The 7,084-nt window shown below is 49.0% G+C and overlaps 1 pseudogene; it reads right to left on the bottom strand.

Moving 5' to 3' along the window:
- Nucleotides 1-3,198: 3,198 nt before the first annotated feature.
- On the bottom strand, nucleotides 3,199-4,913 carry LOC125541201 (UDP-glycosyltransferase 1 pseudogene; annotated as a pseudogene).
- Between the last annotated feature and the right edge of the window lie 2,171 nt (nucleotides 4,914-7,084).

The raw sequence follows: 7,084 nt of genomic DNA, 5'->3' as shown, positions 1-7,084 counted from the left end.
TTGATGAGAGCGTGCACCATGTCTTCGTCTGCACCCTTTTGCAGATTTTGCATCGGGCACTAGTAGCAACGTGCCTGTATTTCAGTGTTGATTCGACCGGCAAAATGCCACGAAGAACCCGCCACCAAAAGACCCGTACTTTGGGCAACACCTTAAGCTTCCAGAGCCGAGTCCATAACTGTTTGTCATTCTCAGAAGTTTCAGTAATCGTCCCTTCTCCTAGAGCCAACTGCTCGTTGCGAGTCATAAGAGCATGATACACAGATTTTACAGTATAGGATCCCGACCTCTCGTGAGCCCATGCCCAGAAGTCGTCGCCACCACCTTGCCGAAGAGGAAGATTCAAGATTGCATCGGCATCCGGTGGTGTGAAATTACTCCTTATAAGATCAACTTTCCAGCTCCAGTTGTCTGTATCGATGAGGTCTGAAACTGTGTGAAGGTTGGCGCTCCCAATCTGAACTGAGGGTTGTAGAGAAAGCTTTCTAGGTAGCCACCGGTCAGCCCAAATTTTCACAGAAGTGCCATCACAAATTCGCCATAGCAAGCCAGCTTCTAGTGCCTTCCTCCCAGCCATGATACCCTTCCATGTCGCGGAGGCGTTTCGTGGCACAGAAGCACTCATGAAATCAGAGTTTGGGAAATAGCGTCCTTTTAGAACCCTAGAGCACAAGGACTCCGGGTTTGTCATCAATCTCTAGCCATGTTTGCCCAAAAGCGCAATGTTGAAACATTCCAAGTCGCGGAACCCCATTCCTCCTTTGATCTTAGGAAGTGACAAGGACTTCCAGTCTATCTAGTGCAGAGATTTGCGATCGATGGAACTGCTCCACCAATATTTTGCCATCGGCGACGAGATGCTCTTGTAAACTTTCTTGGTTAACTTGAAACAACTCATTGTGAATGTTGGAATAGACTGGGCAACTGACTTAAGCAAGACTTCCCTTGCCGCGCAAGAAACCAAGCGCTCAGTCCCGCCATTCATCCTTGATCGCACCCGTTCGCCAATGTAGGCAAATGTCCCGGAAGTGATCCGACCCAGTGCAGTCGCCAGGCCCAAGTATCTCTCATTGAAAGCCTCAACCGAAACGCCCAATGTAGCTTTCAGGGCAACTCTAACCGGATCTGGTGTGTTTGGGCTGAATAAGATGGAACTTTTGTCCCTATTCACACATTGGCCTGAGCATGTTCCATAAATATCCAGTATATGGTTTAACCTAGCAGCACTCTCCATCCTTGCATTCATGAAGATGAGACTATCATCTGCGAATAGCAGATGGTTGATCCAAGGATGAATGGGTGCTAACCCGGATTCCTCTATCTACTTGAGCTCTACCAAAGCTGTTGAGCAAAGTTGTGAAGCCTTCTGCACAGAGAAGAAAGAGGTAGGGTGACACGGGACAACCTTGTCGCAGCCCCTGGAGGGGGTGAAGTATGGCAAGAGCTCACCGTTCACGCGAACTGCAAATCAGACTGACGAGACACACTTCAAAATCAGCCGAACAAAGGAGGCGCTGAAGCCTAACTTAGACATGATGGCCTCAAGATAGTGCCATTCCACGCGATCACATGCTTTCATCATGTCCAGTTTGACAGCACAACCAAAATTCTTTCCTTTTTTCCTTCTTTTCATTGCATGCACACTTTCATGTGCTATGAGCACGTTATCGATGATGAGTCGCCCCGGTACAAAGGCACTTTGCTCCTCACTCACGATATCATTCAGAAAACCTCTTATCCTATTGACAATACACTTTGTTGCAATTTTGTATAAAACGAGACAAAGGGAGATGGGTCTATATTGCTTGATGCTTTGAGGGTGCCGTACCTTAGGAATTAGTGTAATCGATGTGTCATTCATCCCCTCCGGTAATTCACCCCCATTTAGAAATCCAAGCACTGCCGGGACGATGTCATCCTTAAGAATCGTCCAATGCCTCTGAAAGAAGCCCGCGGTGAAGCCGTCCACTCCCGGTGCTTTTGATGGCGCCATCTGAAACAACGCTGTTTTGACCTCTTGTGCAGTGTAGGCCATATCAATGTGCGCGTTCATTTGATCAGACACGCGGGTTGGAACTAGGTCCATAAGCCCATCCATGGGGTTGAACCCCTGCGACGTTTATAGGGCTTGGTAAAACTGTTGGACTTCACTCTGATCGTCCTCCGGGGTTTGACAGACAGAGCTGTCATCACGTACAAGTCTCTCGGTTTTGTTTATGCGTCTTCTCATGGCCACTTGGGCATGAAAGAACTTTGTGTTGCGGTCTCCATGACGCAACCAGGGTACCCTCGACCTCTGGCGCAACCATATCTCTTCCTGGCGAAGAACCTCTCGTAGCTTTTTTACTGTGGCCTTCTCTTCATCGGTTGGGCCTCGACCAACAGCCTGACAACGCAGGCGATCCAGCTTTGCCCGAAGTTTCTTGATGGTGGCAGTAAGGCTGCCAAACTCTCTCGCACCCCATGCAGATAAAGACTATTGCATGTTCTGAAGTGCGATAAGCACACCAGCCAAACCTTGCTGACCCGACCCCCGTTGCCAGTTTTCCAAAACCATCCGGTCGTAGTCTGCATGGGTTTGCCAAACTTCCTCGTAGCGAAAAGGTTTCGCTCCTCTTGTTCTGTACGCAGACACTTGTTTCTTCCGCTCCACAAGCACAAAGCAATGATCTGACTCGGTCGTACTGATGTGTCTCACTCGCGTGCAGCCGTACAGGTGAAGTAGGTCTGGATTCCCAAAGGCTCGGTCCAGCCTCGCTTTCACGTTATCAACACCCGGTTGACCATTATCCCATGTGTACTCTGCCCCAGTCCAACCCAGATCCTGGAACAAGCAATCATCAGTAGCCTCTCGGAAAGCTCGCATCTGCCACTCAACCTGGAGGTGCAGGTTCTAAACACCGTCATGGAGATTTTTTTCATGTTCTTTCTCTGTAGCATACACTGTATTTGAGGGCTATCCTACATGATTAAATAAAATACAAGGGATGTTTCTACAAAATAATTCCTCCCCGCACGTATCCACTTATATGTGGGTCACTGCTATGCTGGCACTTCATGTGGGTAGGGTGTACGTTTTAATACGGAAGGAGGCACCGTATTTGCATGACTGAACAAGTTCGAGCACTAGTTGTATGTATTTTGCAATTTTAGGCACCAAACTGACCGTACAAGATAAGTTTAGGCACCTCCGGTGTATTTAACTCAAAAATTTTCTCTATATTGCGTGTAGGAAGTACATGCCCATAGAGGATGAAACTACAAGTCAAAAAGGAAAAAAAAAGGATGAAACTAAAATCACACATTGACTTCACGCTCACCGCTTACACCCACGGCCAACTCAAAACGTCAAGCACGAATCCACGCGTCCACCAGCCCCGCCAATGTCGCCTCTGATTCCCCGCCCTCAAGTAGAGCCTCTTTCGCCCGCCTCATCACCGCCAAAGTCCGCTCTCGGAGCACCCTCCCGCCGTCGGAGTCCATCATCCACCTGACCTTCTTGGCAACCTCCTCGGCCTCCACCACCTCCTTGTCGTACCCTTCCATTGCGACGGCCAGCTCCATCTCTTTCTCCAGGAACACCGCGTTCATTAGTTGCTCCGCGTACAACGGCCACGCCAGCATCGGCACGCCTGCCATGACCGACTCGAGCACCGAGTTCCACCCGCAGTGTGTCACAAAACAACCAACCGCATCGTGGGCCAGCACGTCGCGTTGCGGCGCCCATGACTTCACGACGAGGCCCCTGCCCTGGGTCCGTTCAAGGAAACCCTGTGGGAGGAGGGCATCCAAGTCCGGCTCCGGCGGCTTCTCGGAGTTCTTCGACGAGTTGTCGCTTGGCGGGCTCCGCACCACCCACAGGAACCTCTGTCCACTGGCTTCCAGCCCGGCGGCCACCTTCCTCGTTTGTTTGGCGCTGAATCGGCCGAGGCTGCCGAAGGAGAGGAACACCACGCTGCCTTTGGGCTGCGTGTCCAGCCACGCGAGGCACTCGTCACCGCGCTTCACGCCCACCTCCTCCGACTTGATCAGTGGCCCAATACAGTACACCGGGGGCGTCCGGAGGCCGGATGGTGCGCAGAGTCCGGCCACGATGGTGTCCATGGCGCGCGGCTCCAGCGAGCGGAAGGTGTTGACGATGATGCCTTGGGACCGAAACATGTTGGTGCTCATGTTTAGAAATGCCTTGTAGGGCGCGCTGTCACGATCCATAAGCCGCTGAATGGCGTGCGTCGCCGGGAACGAGGTGATTCCCGGAGCGTGCACGAGTTCTTGGCCCATTTCCCTGCAGCTCCTCGTGCTTTTGCCGTGGAGAACCGCGAGGTGCAATAAGAAAGCCAAGATTTGCGCCCCGGAGGTGCAGAAGAAGTAGGCGGGGATGCGGAGCTCCGTGGCCACGTTGATGGCGGCGCCGCAGAAGAAGTCCAGCACGATGACAGCCGGGGTGTCGCCGGCGAGGAAGTCACGGAGATGCGGGTTGGAGAGGCGGACGACCTCGAAGGTCAGCATCTCCGGCGGCTCAGACCCGAGGAGCTTGACTTGTGGTAGACGGTGGAAAGAGATGTCGGGGTTGGCCGCGGAGACGCCGGCGAGGAAGGGGCCCGTGGCGCTGGTGTCGTGCGGCGAGTCGACGAGGGCGACAGTGACGGCCAGTCCACGAGCCGCGAAGAGCTTGCCGAGCTCGATCATGGAGACCAGATGCCCCATGCCCGGCGACGGGTAGAGCACCACCTGCGGCTTCCGGGGGCTCATGGTGGTGTTGGCTCCGGCGCCGACCATGTTGACGACAATAGCTTTCGCTTCTGATCGGCGGCGTGGATTTTTGGAGCGTATGTTTCCGTTAGGAATGTGTGTGCGAGACAGTGAGGAAGAGAGGGAGAGTAGGATGATTTGAGATGGAGATGATGAAGACGAACCAAAGATCTATTTATAGGGGCGCAACGGCTGGTGCTTTTGCGTCGATCCTTCCCATGACGGAACTCCAATCTGGCACCGAACCTTCTCAGGCTGCAGGCGGGTAGAGATTGAACCTAGACACCCACTTTACTCGTATTAGTAAATGAGCACGTGCAATACATGTTGATAATTGCTCGTTGATATTAGGGAGAAAATTAACTGCATGTTGATATTAGATAGGATATCAATTACGTATATTAATTATAAAATTAATATAGATGTTTATATTTGGTATGCTTTTAGTTGCATGCTCAACATGTTAAGAGCTCCCTATTGGAGCAATCTAAGTCGTTTGATTAACATGAATTAATGACTGAGATTAATTGAATCTATCTTATTGGATCTTTTTATATTGATATAGATATAGATATAGATATACAATATGTTAATAGATCGTCCTGGTGAGTATCGGATGAAACGAAAGGGTGATCGCCGCAACGTCATCGATGACAAATGGAATCAAACTTTTCGTCTCTTTTTTTTTTTGCGAGGAACTTTTCGTCTCTCCTAATGTCCCTCGAGGGAATCAGTTCAGCACAAAAAGCAATTGTTAATCTACCATACGGCGTATGTGCTAAGCTATCTTAAATGAAAAGAATTGATAAAAAACAATTGTTAATCGAGAACGACAATGTTTGCACTGATAGTTACCTTTGCACGCCGTTAACTAGTACTCCTACTCATGTAAAACAACATACTCCAGAGGCTCGTTGATGATTGGCTCACGTCTATCTCGTCGAGAAGAAGAAAAGATGATTGACATACGTCATAGCTTACGTATCATCAAATGCCTTTCTTCTACGGAGGACCTATTTTGAGTACCTAAAGTTAATCAATGGATGCTTGATCCTAAATATTAAATACCAGTAGGCAGTGGTGGTTTTGGCACCCTTGAAGTGATGCCACATGTAAAGGCGTGGAACCACTGTGTATGTATGTCTGCAGATGCATGTTATACCACTATATCTCTTTTCATATATTTTGAACTATACTTTCTTTTCTATTTTATTTTTATATATTTGAACTCCTCGTGCCAAGACCTTGAGGACAACACAGTCTTGAATACATTTTAAGTACGTTCAAACGTTTCAATCCATTTATTTCACTCAATCTTGTGAAATATACTCCCTCCATCCCACAATGTAAGGCCATTTCTAACCGATCCCCGGAAAGTTAAGGGAGTATCCGGCGGAGTAAAGTTAGTGAAGTAATTTTTTACTCCACTAACGATGGACGCACCTAGCCGATCCCCTATAGTTAGTGAAGTAAAAACCAAAATTGTGTAGATTTTTTGTCCTAGCCGCATGAACTTCAAACACTACACAATATACATCATGAGAATATTAAAATAAAACATGCATAACATAACCTTCATAAATATAGTTTCATCATCACAAATTTCAAATAAAAACATGCAAAGTTCACCCAAAAGTCATCACTTCAAATACAATCTTTAATCCAAAATCACCACAAACATAGCATGCATATGTTGTGGATCAAGCCAACCAATGGCATGCACCACCACCCCCTCGGCCACCACAACTCAAACGAGGTACTCGGTGAAGAAACCAACTCCACCATCCTGTCGGCCACCATCACCACCGCCATCCTCTCGGCCACCATCAACACCCCCCCCCCCTCGGCCACCACCAACATTCCGAAGAGAGGCTTCCAAGATCGCTCCAAGAGTGGGCTCATAATACTTCCTTGCGGTTCCATCCATTGTGTTTAGATTCATGAACATGATAGCATGTTCTTCGGCTTTCTTGGCATCACGAATCCTCTCCTCCTCAAGTGCAAGCCTACGCTCCTCCTCTTTCAACTTTCTCTCTTCGTCCGCCAACTTGGTCTTTCATTTCTCATCCTCCAACACCTCGAACTCATTCCACCTCGCCATCTTCTCTTCTTTGCGTTCGGCCGCCAACACCTTCTTGGTCTTGATGATTGCCACAAGTTCTTTGTAAGTACCACCGAATGCATTTCTCTTCTTTCTTTCTTTTGCAATCTTGTTTACTTCCGGTCTATTGTTGGCATCTTCGTCAACCACGTCGTCCGCCTCAACGGCTATGCTCAACCTTGATCTCTTTGGAGTGGTCTTCGCGATTCTTTGGATCCACTTCTCGTTCTT

The sequence above is a fragment of the Triticum urartu genome, chromosome 2A (genome assembly GCF_056163025.1).
Source record: "Triticum urartu cultivar PI428250 chromosome 2A, HENAU_Tu73, whole genome shotgun sequence".
In the NCBI taxonomy this organism is placed as follows: Eukaryota; Viridiplantae; Streptophyta; class Magnoliopsida; order Poales; family Poaceae; genus Triticum; species Triticum urartu.
The sequence above is the reverse complement of the archived record's forward strand: the minus strand, read 5'-3'. Positions and strand labels throughout refer to the sequence as shown.